The sequence below is a fragment of the Tursiops truncatus genome, chromosome 10 (assembly GCF_011762595.2).
Source record: "Tursiops truncatus isolate mTurTru1 chromosome 10, mTurTru1.mat.Y, whole genome shotgun sequence".
NCBI lineage: Eukaryota > Metazoa > Chordata > Mammalia > Artiodactyla > Delphinidae > Tursiops > Tursiops truncatus.
The window spans coordinates 25,935,040-25,949,881 of NC_047043.1; positions in this window are offsets into that span (position 1 = coordinate 25,935,040).

The following is a 14,842-nucleotide window of genomic DNA, read 5'->3' on the forward strand; positions in this document are numbered from 1 at the left end:
AATATATGCTTATCTTACCACCATCTACCATCTTTTATCCTCCTTGGCACCTAGTAAGAGTTATTAAAACCCAGAGTGGATTCTGAATTAATCCTTATTTAATGAATAGGTACTCCCTCCCTACATTCCAGCTGACCCTATTTGCATTCCATAGAGCTATATGCTCTGATATATCTCTACATGTGACAGTGATTTAAATGTATGGAAAGAATTTAATTTCTACTTGGAATAATCAGCTTACCTGGTGCAGAGGCATGTTTATGAACAGGGGTAATCAGAAGTGATCTGTGAAACAATGCTCTACAACATTACTGCAATGCTACTATAAATTTAGAAGAAGTTAATAGAACACTTATAAAGGTACAAATGAATAAATGTGATTTCAGTGGCATCAGTGGGACAAAAGAAATGCAGATCTGACAACTGATCTAATACAACTACCTCATACTAAAGTTTTATTCCAGAACCCAGTAAGAATCCATTCAATCTTTAGATAGTTTAAAAATAAATTAGTATCTGAAAACAAGCAAACATTATTTAGCAGACATTCATATCCAATTAGGACTCATTCAAGACCTCACAGAAAACAAATTACCTAGACCCAACAACAGCTCATATGCTTCTAAGTTCAAATGGGCACTCTCCAAAGGTCTTATACATTTAAAAGAACATATTGTCCAAGTGAAACTATATTTATGTGCAGAAAAGAGATAACTGTAGCAGGAGAAAGAGTCCACTGGCAACATTCATATCAATCAACAAATGTTGAAATGGGGGTATGACATGATGTTTTATTACAGGTGTCCATTGCAGGCGTCTTACGGCTGAGGAAGTATATGGAACAAGAGGCACACCTGAGAGGAAAGGGGCTCTACCTCTTTAACTGGGGATTTACTCTCTGTGCCTTCAGTACCTCATATGATAAAGAAAACCTTGTTTCCATCAATCAGAGAAGGCGGCACTGAAGGAGGAGGAGGTGGGTGGCTGGTACACTAGGTGTAATGGCAGCACTGGGAAGCTGGGAAGTCAGGATGGGGTACCTTTGCCTAAGACAAGTCCCTCTGGGGGAGGGGAGGGAGGAGAGTGTGCCTCAGGAAAGAGCTGGACAGGAGAGGTCTGGAGCTGCAGGGTGGAAAACCTTCAAGCTGCTGTTAAAAGGTTACCGTGTGCACCGATGGGGCTTTTACAAAGACGAAAAGTAGTGTTTGGTTGGATGCTGCTTCAAGTTCCTCAGCGAAAGGTGCTGTACAGACAAACGGGCAAACTATGAAATCCACACCCAGCATCTCAGGGGGAGCTGTCTAAGCAGCAAGACTTACGCTGCCCTGCCTGTTTTCCTTCAGAATGTTTCACTTGTCCTAAAATTTCAAAAAGAGAACACCTCGTGATACTGAATGCCCCTGCAGGTCGGCTGTCTTTTCTCCAGCCTTCATTATCTGCCAAAGTGAAGGAGAAGTTGCAAACGCAGGAGCTGTTTCCTAAGGATGGGTGCTTAGGTTGGCGCACGGAGGACCAGGCAAGAAAAGTCCTTCCAGTGGCCATTCCGTTTCGCTTTCCACGGGGGTGGGGGGGGGGGGGTGGGGGGGGGGTGGGGGGGGGTGGGGGGGTGGGGGGGGGTGGGGGGGGGTGGGGGGTGGGGGGGGTGGATATTTTCTTTATCATTTATCCCGACTGACAAGTACAAGCACTTTGGGCCCTAACTGAATGTGAACATTGTCAAAAGGAATTGGGCTAACGCGAGGCGTCTACAGATCCAGCGCCACCGCGGTCTGGTGGGGGCCTGGCCGACGATGTGGCGGGGAAGCTGGTGGGCAGACGTCCCCGCGGACGCAGCCTCACATACTGCCTGCATCACGACCAACCACGCAAACAGTCACAATGAATCAGCCGTGCCGCGGAGAGGCTCCTTGGAACCTTCACATTTAATTTCCATCTGGCTGACGTCCGCACGTTGTAGTCAGCGGCTCGATTAAGCAGAGATTCGGAACTAACCCAGGAGTCCAAGGCCGCTGGGGCCTCACTCGCTGGGCTGAGCCACTGGTTTGAAACGTGTTTACTGGTTTCAGAGAGCTCATCGTTTGCAGATGAGTCCGGGCTTCGATTTTAAGGAGTGGGTGTGTATCAGTTCATGCTTCCTGACCTCTCCAACAAACTGTTGCTAGGAGTCTGGGAGCTTCCAGAGGAGAAAAATCCATTCAGCCAGGAATTCCAATACAAATACCAATTTAGAGAACGAGCTAATCCGTCTTGACAACATGTTGTCACTGCGGAGTTGCAAAAAGGAATTACACATAAATACGACTTTAAAAATTAGAGGCCCCACAACTTAGCAGCTTAAGTTTGCTTCCAAGGGACGACAGGGGAGCAGCAGTGACTTTCAGGTGACAGCTTGGAATTTGCTGGTTCTCCACGCGGCACAGGTACTGGTCTGACGGTAACACGAGCTCTCCAACTTGTTTCAAACTGAAGTATTATGGAAAGGTAAATTATGTTTTGTATTCATGACTGAAAGCATTTTACTTTAAAGCCAGTGCAGCTGACGCTGTCAAGGTAGAGATTCAAGTTTTATGTACAACGCCTGCGGCCCAGCCGATGTGAGTGAGGCAACATGACAGCTTGTAATAAGTAATTTTTATATAGTTACATTTATCACTCAAGTAGGCTTGGCAATATTAAACACAGACAGACGTTAAAATACTACCTAAGAGGAGGACATGGGGGCTTCCTCCCCTCTTAGAGCAAGTGCGGGTGCAGATTTGGGTTCTTTTAATTTTTTTTCCAGCGTGAATTCCTGTTAATGTGGCACTTTTTAAGATATGCGTCCAAATGCTTTCCTACTGTTAATATATCACTAAGAGGTTAAGAATGAAATAACCCCATTTGGCCCAAAGGATGTTATTTCAGGCTTTAATGAATTAGATATTGCTACCATTTTCAAGTGAAAATCAATTGCCTCAATTAACAAATTTCCACCAACCCAAATATTTACAAAATGGAAGGCCCCGAGTCTGCAATTTCTGCTACATTATTCCTTTGTTTCCCCTAAAGCTGCTCCCTTTGCGTTCTTCATTAGCATTTCATTTTTGCTAAAGCCACGAGGCCAGCTATGTCTCTGCAATGGCGTGAGGCTTTCACGCCTTCAAAGCTGACAACTTGGATCTTCTTTCTCTAGGATTTTCTATAGAGTTTTGCTTTTTATCAATTGTTCACATACTTTTAAAGTTGGAGAAACAGGAATTTATCTAATTCCTCCACCTGGAAAATATATATATTACATTACATATAATATATATAAACATATCAGGATAAGGATATATAACCAAGGTGTGTATGTATGTGTGTGTGTATATATATATATAATATATAATATATATTAATATATACTAATGTATGCAAATAAAAAGGGTCAGGGTATAGATAGATATGTATTTATATATAGGTGTAAGCGTGCGTGTATGTTAGTACTTTTTGGTATGTTAGTACTTTTCAGATTGAATATGTATGTCAGAAAAAAGTACTGTTTAACACAGTACGCCATTTAGGAGTTTTAAGCACATTTATTCATTTTCACTCATTTAATCCTCCTATTGACTTTATGAGGTGGGTAGTATTTTTAAACTCGGCTATCTATTAGATAAGAAAATTACCTTATCTATTAGATACGAAAATTAACGTAGAGCAAGGTTAAGCAATTTTTGAAAGTTACACATTCACACCAGGTATGAACTCGGGCAGTCAGACTTTAGCATTGGCGCTCTTAATCACTATGCTAAACTGCCTTTAAAAACAAAATGTGGGGGAAAGGAGGCGCTGATAAAGTAACATAAACATGTGTTCATTCCTTTCAGCTGCATCAGATAGAGGCAACTTCATTCATCGGAAGAAACTATGTTTGCACCAATTTGCACTCGTCTATCAGAATATGTTGGTGCTTTCGTAAGCACTGAATTCTCTTTTCGGTTGCCTATGAAGAAAGCACATTTAAAAAGGAGAAAAGTTCTTTTCCCTCAAACCCTAGCTGAAACAGGTTAAAGTGAGTTAGTTTGGATTCGTTTGAACTATGAAGCCAAAATTCTTTGACCCGTGCAGCCAGGATTCAACCGGTCTTCCAGCGTGGCTACCAAGCACGCATTTGTTCCATAAACACGTGTTGAATGCCTGTTCCGTGCCAGGCACTGTGTAGGACCCGGAGAAAAACAGCAGCAACACAACTAAACAGAACTCCACTCTCACGGAATTTATAGTCTAGTGTCGTTGGTCCAGTATGTTCCATGACTGTACTAGATAATGAGGACACACAGATAAAACAGGCATGGTTCCCACCATGTGGAAGCTGACATCTACAAGTGGGAGGCAGATATGCAAATAAATAAGCACCTGTAGTGTTAACATTGCTCTGTCAAGTGTATGCATAGTGGACCACATGATTAAAGAAACTTACTATTAGAGTATTGGGGTCAGGTGTCTCTTATCCTCCAACTACAAACAATCTGCCATCCACAACTGGAAACACATATTTGAAAGATATATTTTTCTTTGAGCTCATTCAAGTATGATGATGGAAGCTAAAGAATATATTCATTTGAATTCTTACTGATCCCAAAGATAAATTTCACTGCCATTCCTAGAAATTACACCTACCGTCTTCAGGCCACCGACTGCACGTACTGGAAAGAAAACAAGATGTGGACTCTGGAAACTTACGAATGAAAGCTAGAACTACCTTTCCTCCACCTGCAGGGAGATTGGATAGAAGATGTCAAGCCCCTGTTCTGATTCCACCTAACCCAGAAGGAACTTTTGGAAGAGCAGCTAATGCCTGAATCAGTTTTTTCCTGACATTTGTGTGGAGACAGGGAAGAAATTCACCCAAATGGTTGTATTTGAGCATTGCCTGTGAGCTCAGCCTTGCTTGGATCACTTAATGTGATTCCAATTGCTCTGGAGCGGTGATTTGCAACCAGAGTGATTCTGCCTCCCAGGGACTTTCAGCAACATCTGGAGACATTTGGTTGTCAAACTTGGGGGGTTGCTACTGGCCGTCGGTGGGCAGAGGGCAGGACTACTGTTAACCATCCTAAAATGCCCAGGAAAGCCCCCACAGCAAAGAATTTTCTGGCCTGAATATCAATAGTGTCTAGGTTGAGGAACCCTCCTCTACAGACAGCACAGATCTGGAAATAATTTGGATTCCTACTATCTTCAAACAGGGCATGTAGACAAGTACTGCTGACCACCAAGGGCTTCAGCTCAAGTGCTGTCACGTGGCCTCTCTTGGACCTCCAGGGAGGGCTGCAAGAAAGCGGTCAGAGAGCAGGAAATGGCTTCTAATTAGTAGTGTCCTCACAGGATACAAATGCAAAAGACAATTTCCTGTCCCCTTATTTGATGGGAAGATTAATCGCTTACTGAATTCCAGATGAGGAAGATTTTCAAAAGTTTCAAATAGCAAGAGTGTAGCCGTAGAGAAGGCAATTATGTGCAATTTGTACAGTGTTCGACAATCAAAATGTAAATCTGATGACTTTACTGCAGTAAGTGCATACGGCATGTTTACCTTAAAGAGCATCAGGCTGTAGAAATTCTAATGGTTTCTGACAGTTGGGAAGAATTATCTTTTCATATTACAATTTTTATCTGTGAGATGAAAAGAGAAAATAAGACAAGAAATTTACTCCTAGGGAACTATTATCTGTGAGGTGGTTTCTTTTTTCCTGATAAGGAGCCATATAGGTATGGGGCTTTGAAGAGATGGAGATTTGATAGCTTCAGTGTTCTAGGCAGATTTATCTGCAAAGATACAATTAATTTTGTTGCAACCACAGTGTTCTGTACAACATCTAAAATGCGATCAGCTCCTCAATAAACGTTCTCTCCCTGTCGCATAATAATGTATACACCTAACGCACTGTTTGATTTTGGTCTTCATTTTCTGGGTCAGAAAGGCGACTCAGAACCTTAAGATCAAAAAGCCTTTGCTAAGTTTCATGGGAAAACAAAAACCTAGCTTTCTTCTCTGCTTACATGTAAAACAGCCAGCTCAGTTTGGCAGGGTAGGCATTCAACAAATAGTATATTCTTTCATCCTTTCCCCCCTTTTCCCATGAGCTACAGAAAGCTTTTCTTCTTCTCTTTCGCTGAAACTTCCAGAACCAGAATAAAAAGACTGGGATACTTATATAATGGGATAGCCTACAATAAATATATTCTGCTTCAAATACTAGCCTCCTGGAAGTTGACTGTGATTGTGATTTTGCAATAAGACGGCAAAATAAAAAATTCAGAATGACAAGCAATACTGATTTTATTGCCGCCTTCTGTCTAAAACCTTAGAGCCTACTCCCCCAGACTCAAGTTAAGAACTCACAGCAAGATTCAGACTACTTCTAATACGACCGAGCCTCCTCCTGCAATTGTCAGCTAGATGCCTTTTAGCCTCCTTACTGGGGAGCCCACCTTACTGCATGCATATAAGGCAGAAGGACTCTTCATGGCTGGCTGGCAATGCCTGCCCATTGAAACAGTGCTGGCAGCACTGCTGCATAGCTACCCACCTGATGAAGCTTAGTCCAGCTGCTACCCATGCCATACAACTTCCAGCTCACACCACAGCTGCAGTGAAATGTGATGCTGTGAGCTGGTCAAACCACCTGGCAGCTGAATTCTACTCTAGGGAGCATCTAAATTTCACTTTATGTCATTTAAGTGACTAATAGTAGTTATTCTTCTTAGGAAACTTGTTCTGGGTGAAATAGCTGGTGAGAGGTTTTGCAGTGATCAGAAAAGATCACAGGATTAGGCTAATGTAAAACATAAAGTACACAGTGTTGGTAATGACGGGCAGTATGAATTTTCATTATTTTTAAAAGCTTTTGTAGGAGGGAAACTTGTAACTATTATATCCTACTCCTTTTCATTATGGATAATGAAGTTCCCTACTTTGAAATCCTTTGCACTTTCCAACATGCCATCTTATCTCATATAATATGGTTAACACTTATAAACAGAAAACTAGGGTTTATCCATGGAGTTCATTATATTAATATAGCTTCTGTGGAGGACAATTTGGCAATATCTATCAAAAATATGCCAAGCAACCTAAGTTTTAGTCATATATGCTACAGATACACTTGCTTACATACAAAATAACATGTGTACAAGGTTATTTGTTTGCAGAATTATAAACAACAATCCAAGTGTCCACCAATAGTGAACCAATTAAATAAACTACAGTACACCACACAACAGAATGGAATACTATGCAACTGTATAAAAGACAATGAAAGCTACATTAATATGGAAAGATATTCAAATCTCTAGGATATATGGTTAGGAGGGGGAAAGCAAGTTATAGAGAAAATATATATTGTGTGCTACCTTTGGGTAAAAAAGGAATTCGTGGGAATATATATTTGCATTTGCTTTTATATATTAGAAGTATATACAAGAACCTAACATAAGTGACTATCTATAGGAAGCAGTGGGAACTAGAACAGTTATGTGAATAACCTTCTCCATGCATACTTGATTATATTTTTTCTTCTTAGACCACACGACTATATTACTCAGTTAAAAACAAATACAAATATTTTTTTAAAATAAAAAATATAAAAATAATTTCCCTGAAGAAAACATATTTATCATTTGTTTTTGAAAGGTTGTTTGCTACCTTTATTAAAAGCATTCACAGAAAATATAATCTGAGACTTCCGGTCCACCATGAAAAGAGCCTGGAAGTTGCTATTCCATCATAACAACAAGCAAAAAGCTGAAAAAAAAAAGAACATATTAACAACTTTTTTTAGATCCACAAGAGAGGTAGGTCACAGGGAAAATAACTGTCACCAATATTGGAAGAACTGACAGGTGAATACAGAGAATCGCAATGCACAGGAGCAGAAAGTTCTGCAGGAAGCTGTGCAAGGATAGGAAAATCTGAAGTATAATTGACAAGTTGCTAGAGGTTCAGTGTAAGCAACTCTGAGAGTTAAAAACTCCAAGGCACCAAGTCATTGGAGTGAGAGGGCAGACTCTTGTGAGTGTTACTTCCTAAACCTGTACCAGGTTTTCACAGTGAATAACCAAGAAAAATCAACTTGTGCTTCTAGCAAGGAGAGGGAGAAAGACCCATTTTGAAATGAACAAGGACATTCTGTCTTTCTTAACAAGGTTTGCCCTCAGGAGAAACTATTTAACCAGAATCTAATCTGCTGGGGTTCTATCAGAGCCTAACTGACCTGGGGGAAGGGAAATAGCCAGCTCTAGCACATTGAGCCTTCCACATGGAAGAAAGAAGATATCAAATTCCAGCCTACTCTAGCCATCCTGTTCCACCCCAAAAGGAAAAAACAATCTGAGAAGTACATGTGAAGTTCGTAGTCCAGAGGCAAAGGTTCACTTAAAGATCAAGACCTAATCATAAGACTATCGAATATTTGCCTTCCCCTCACACCTCCTACCACATTCTTAAAGGCCTATTTTCAGCAGTTTTTTTACTCAGTACCTCGTATCCAGCAGTCGAGAAAAAATTACAAGACATACTAAAAGGCAAAAGAGACATTTTGAAGAGGAAACATCAGACCAGAAATTTAAAACAACTGTGAATAAGATAGTAAGGACTTCAATGGATAAAGCAGAGAACATGCAAGAACGGATGAGCAATGTAAGCAGAGAGATACAAATGCCAAGAAAGAACAAAAAAAAAAAAGTCCAGAGATCAAAAACACCGCAACAGAAATGAAGAATGCCTTTGACAGACTTAGTAGACTGGACATGGCTGAGGAAAGAATCTCTGAACTTGAGGATATCTCAAAAACTGAAAAGCAAAGAGAAAAAGAGACTGAAAAAAAAAAAACAGAACAAAATTAAAACTGTGGAACAGCTACAAAAGGTGTAACATATGTGTAATGAGAATATCTAAAGAAGAAAGAGAGAAAGAAGCAGAAGAAATAATGAAACAATAAAGTCTGAGATTTTCCCTCAAATTAATGTCTAACAGATCTAGGAAGCTCAGAGAACACTAATCAGGATAAATGCAAAACAAAAAACAAAAGTTTTCAACAACAAAAAGACACTGCACTTAAGCATTTCATTTCAAACCACAGAAAAGTGGAAGATAAAGAAAAAAATCCTGAAAGAAGCCAGAGGGGAAAAACACCACCTTAACTCTAGGGGAGCAAAGATAAGAATTACTTCCGACTTCTCAGTAATCATGCAAGCAAAGAAAAAGTGGAGTGAAATATTTAGTAGTAAAAGAAAAAACATTAACCTAGAGTTCTGTACCTTCAAAAGTAAAGGAGAAATCAAGACTTTCTCTGACAAACAAAACTTGAGGGAATTGGTTGTCAGTAGACCTGCCTTGTAAGAAACGTTAAAAGAAGTTAAGAGAGAAAGAAAATGACAGGTGAGAAACTTGGATCTATGCAAAGAAAGGAAAAAGCACTGGAGAAGGAATAAATGAAGGTAAAATAAGAAAACTTTAAATGTTCTTATTCTGAATTGATCTAACAGATAACAGTTTGTTCAAAATAATAATAGCAACAATGTATTCAATTAGATATGTTTATGTATATATATGTATATGTGTGTGTACTTATATATTTTCATGTATGAGCAAAGTAAATGACAACAATGCTAAAAGAGACAAGTTGAAAGAATTAAGATTATTTTGTTATTGTAAACTATTCATACTACCTATGAAGCAATATAGTGTTACTTGAAAGTGTACTTGAATTAGTTGTAAATGTATACTGCAAACTCCAGGGCAACCACTAAAAAAAGTTTCAAAAGTATGACTGATGTGCTAAGAGAGGAGAAAAAATGGAATCGTAACAATGCTCAATTAAAGCCACAAAAGGCAGAAAAAGAGAGGAAGACAAAAATAAGAACAAAAAACAAGAGCAACAAATAAAAAATTGTAACAAGTATTATAGATAGTAATCCAACTATATCAGTAATCACTATGAATATCAATGATCTAAATGCACCCATAAAAAGTCAGAGATTGTCAAAGTGGATAAAAAACACTACCCAACTATATACTAACTACAAGAAATCCACATTAAATATAAAGGCTCATATAGATTAAAAATAAAGGGATAGAGAAAGATATTCCATGCCAATATTAATCAAAAGAAAGCAGGAGTAGCTATATTAGTTCCAGACAGAGCAGATGTTAGAGCCAGAAAGGCTATCAGGGATAAAGAGGGGGCATTATATAACGATAAAAGGGTCAATTCTCCAAGAAGACATAACAATCCTTAATATGTATGTTTTTAACACTAGAGTGTCAAAACATGAGGCAAAAATTGATAGAACTGCAAGGAGAAATAGATGAATCCACTATCACAGCTGGAGATTTCAAAACCTTCTATCAGAAATGGACGGATCCAGCAAGTAGAAAATCAGTAAGGATATAGTTCAGCTCAACAACACCATCAATCAACTTAATGTAATGGACATCTCTAGACTACTCTATCCAACAACAGAAGAATATATATTCTTTTCAAGCTCACATGGAACATTCATCAAAACAGATCACATTCTTGGCCATTAAACACACCTTAACAAATTTAAAAGAATAAAAATCATACAATATCAGATTTCAAAGCACAATGGAATTAAACTAGAAATCAGTAACAGAAAGACAGTTGCAAAATTCTGGGGGATTAAACAACACATTTCTAAATAACACATGACTCAACAAAGAAATCTCAAGAGAAAGTAAAAACATCTTGAACTAAGTAAAAATAAAAAAACAACTTAACAAAATTTGTGGATGCACTGTAAGCAGTGCTTAGAGGGAAACTGATAGCACTGAATGTATATAGTATTAGAAAAGAAGAAAGATCTAAAATCAATCACCTAAGCTTCCACCTTAGGAAACTAGAAAAAGAAGAGCAAACTGAGTCCAAAATAAGCACAAAAAAAAGAATAATAAAAAGTTAAAACAGAAATCAATGAAATTGAAAACAGGAAATCAATAGAGAAAATCAGCAAAACTAAAAGTCATCTTTTTGAAAAGATAAATAAAATATATAAATCTCTAGCCAGGCTAACTAAGAAAACAAGAGCGAGGACACAATAATATCAGAAATTATAAAGGGGCTATCATTATAGACCCTGTGGACATTAAAAGGATAATCAAGGAATATTATGAACAACTTTATGCCCACAAATTTGATAACCTAGATGAAATGGACCAATTTCTTTAAAGACACAATTTGCCAAAACTTACACAAGAAGAATTAGACCAAATGAATTGGCTGGCCTGTATCTACTAAAGAAATTTAGACAATAATTAATAACCTTCCAAAAACAGAAAGTGCCAGGCCCAGATGGAATTACTAGTGAATTCTGTCAAACATTTAAGGAAGATATTACACCAATTCTCTACAATCTCTTTCAGAAGACAGAAGCAGAGGGAACACTTCCTAACTCATTCTATGAGGCCAACATTACCCTCATACCAAAGCCAAACAAGGACATTTCAAAAAAAGAAAACAACAAACAATATCTCTCGTGAACATAGATGTAAAAGTTCTCAACAAAATATTAGCAAATTGAATTCAACAATGTATGAAGTGAACTGTACACCAGAATGAACTAGGATTCATCCCAGGTATGTAAGATTTAAAAATCAATAAATGTAATCCATCACATCAACAGGCTGAAAAAGAACAAACACATAATCATATCAGTAGATGCAGAAAAAGCATTTGTCAAACTCCAATACCTATTTATGATGAAAATGCTCACTAATTAGGGATAGAGAGCAACTTCCTCAACTTGATAAAGACTGTCTACAAAAAGCATACAGTTAACATTATAAAACTTTGAGAAACTCAGTTTTCCTGCTAAGATAAAGTACAAGGCAAAGATGTCCCCTAGGGCTTCCCTGGTGGCGCAGTGGTTGAGAGTCCGCCTGCCAATGCAGGGGACACGGGTTCGTGCCCCGGTCTGGGAATATCCCACATGCCGCGGAGCGGCTCGGCCCGTGAGCCATGGCCGCTAAGCCTGCGCGTCTGGAGCCTGTGCTCCACAATGGGAGAGGCCACAACAGTGAGAGGCCCACGTACCTCAAAAAAAAAAAAAAAAAAGATGTCCCCTAACAGCACTCCTTTACAACATCATAGTAGAAGTCCTAGCTAATTCAACAAGACAAGAGAAAGAAATAAAAGGTATACAGATTGTGAAGGAAGAAATAAAACTCTCTTTGTTCACAGATGACATGAATGTCTATGTAGAAAATCCAAAAGAATTGACAAAAAACTCCTTGAACTAATAAGCAATTAGGGCAACGTTGCAGGATACAAATAACATACAAAAGTCAAATGCTTTCCTATACCCCAGCAATGAACAAGTAGAATTTGAAATTAAAACCCTAATACCATTTATATTAGCACTTCCAAAATACGAAATATTCAGGTATAAAACTAATGAAATATGTACAAGATCTCTATGAAGAAAACTACAAAACTCTGATGAAAGATATCAAAGAAGAACTAAATAAGTGAAGAGAGAGTGCATGTTCATTGATAGTAGGCTTAATATTGTCAAGATGTCAGTTCTTCCCAACTTAATCTACAGATTCAATGCAATCCTAATAAAAATCCTTGTAAGTTATTTTGAGGATATTGACAGTTGGATTCTAAGTTTATACTGAGAGACAAAAGACCCAAAATAAACAACACAATAATGAAGAAAAACAAAGTTGGAGGACTGACACAACCCGACTTACTACGCAGCCATGATAATCAAGACAGTGTGGTTTTGGTGAGAGAATAGAAAAATCGATCAGTGGAACAAATAGAGAGCCCAGAAATAGACCCACATAAATGTAGTCAACTGATCTTTTACAAAGGAGCAAAGCAAACACAGTGGAGCAAAGATAGTCTTTTCTTCAACAAATGATGCTAGAACTGGGCATCCACATGCAGAAAATAAATCTAGACACAAACCTTATGCTCTTCACAAAAATTAATGCAAAACAGATCACAGATCTAAATGTAAAATGCGGGACTTCCCTGGTGGCCCAGTGGTGAAGATTCCACGTTTCCAGTTCAGGGGACATGGGTTTGATCCCTGGTCGAGGAACTAAGATCCCACATGCCGTGTGGTGCAGCCAAAGATTTAAAAAAAAAAAGATGCTAAATGTAAAATGCAAAACTATAAAACTACCAGAGGATAACACAGGAAAACACCCAGCAGACCATAGGGTTGGTGACTTTTTAGATACAAGATAAAAATTATAATCCATCAAAGAAGGAATTGATAAGCTGGACCTCATTAAAATTAAAAACATCTTCTCTGTGAAAAATATGGTCAAGGGAATGAAAGACAAGTAGAAAATATTTGCAAAAGGTACATCTCATAAAGGAATGTCATCTAAAATATACAAATAAATGTTAAAACTCAACAATAAGAAACAAACAACCTGATTTTAAAATGAACCAAAAGTTTTAACAGTCACCTTACCAAAAAAGATATAAAGATAGTAAACAAGCATATGAATAGAGGCTCCACATCATATGTCATCAGGGAAATGCAAATTAAAACAACAGTGAGATATCACTGGACACCTATTAGAAATGGCCAAAATCAAGAACACTGACAACACCAAATGCTGATGAAGATGTGGAACAAAAAGAACTTTCATTCATTGCCGGTGGGAATGTAAAATGGTGTGGCCACTTTGGAAGATGGTATGACAATTTCTTACAAAATCTAAACATACTCTTACTATACAACTATTGTGCCCCTTGGTATTTTCCAAAAGGATGTGAAAATTTATGCCCACACCAAAACCTATACACAGATGTTCACAGCAGCTTTATTCATCATTGCCAAAACTTGGAAGGAACCTAAGATGTCCTTCAGTAGGTTAATGGATAAATAAACATCCAGACTATAAAATAATGTTCAGTACTAAAAAGAAATGAGGTATTAAGCCATGAGAAGACATGGAGGAAACTTAAATGCACATTGCTAAGTGAGAAAAACCAGTCTGAAATCATACATATTGTATGATTTCAAATATATGACATTCTGGAAAGGGCAAAACTATGGAGACAGCAAAAAAATCTGTGGTTGCCAGGGGCTAGCGGGGAGAGAGGGAGGAATTAATAGGCACACACAGAGGATTTTTAGGGCAATGAAAATACTCTGTATGATATCAAAATGATGAATACATGTCATTATATACTTGTCCAAACCTGTAGAATGTACCACACCAAGAGTGAACCCTAATGTAAATTATGGACTCTGAGTGATAATGATGTGTCAATGCAGATTCATCAGTCGTAACAAATATACTACACTCTGGTGGGGGATGTCGATCATGGGGAAGGCTATTCACGTGTGGGTGCAGGGGATAAGGGGAAATCAATATACCTTTCACTCAATTTTGCTGTGAACCTAAAAATGCTCTAAAAAATTACATCTGTTTAAAAACTTACACTAATGTTCAGTGTTTGCTTAATTGCACTACTATTCTCAAATTGTACTTACAATTTAAAAGAAAACTTCTGCCTTATACTTCTTCTCTGTTTCCCAGCTCCTCTAGCCCTAAACACACACACACACACACACACACACACACACACACACACACACACACACACATTATTATCCCTAATAACACAATTATAGCCATGTTGATAATGTGGTTCTGGGTCTGTCAGATGGCTAGCCCACTCCATCTCCCATGATCTCAGCTCTCATACACAACCCTAAAAAATAATGGGTGGACCACCTGGAAAACATTTAACTTCTAGAGAGTCAGTTTATCTATGAATCTTGATTTTGTGTCTGTAATCATTTTTCTTCTCCTCTTGCGTCTGCT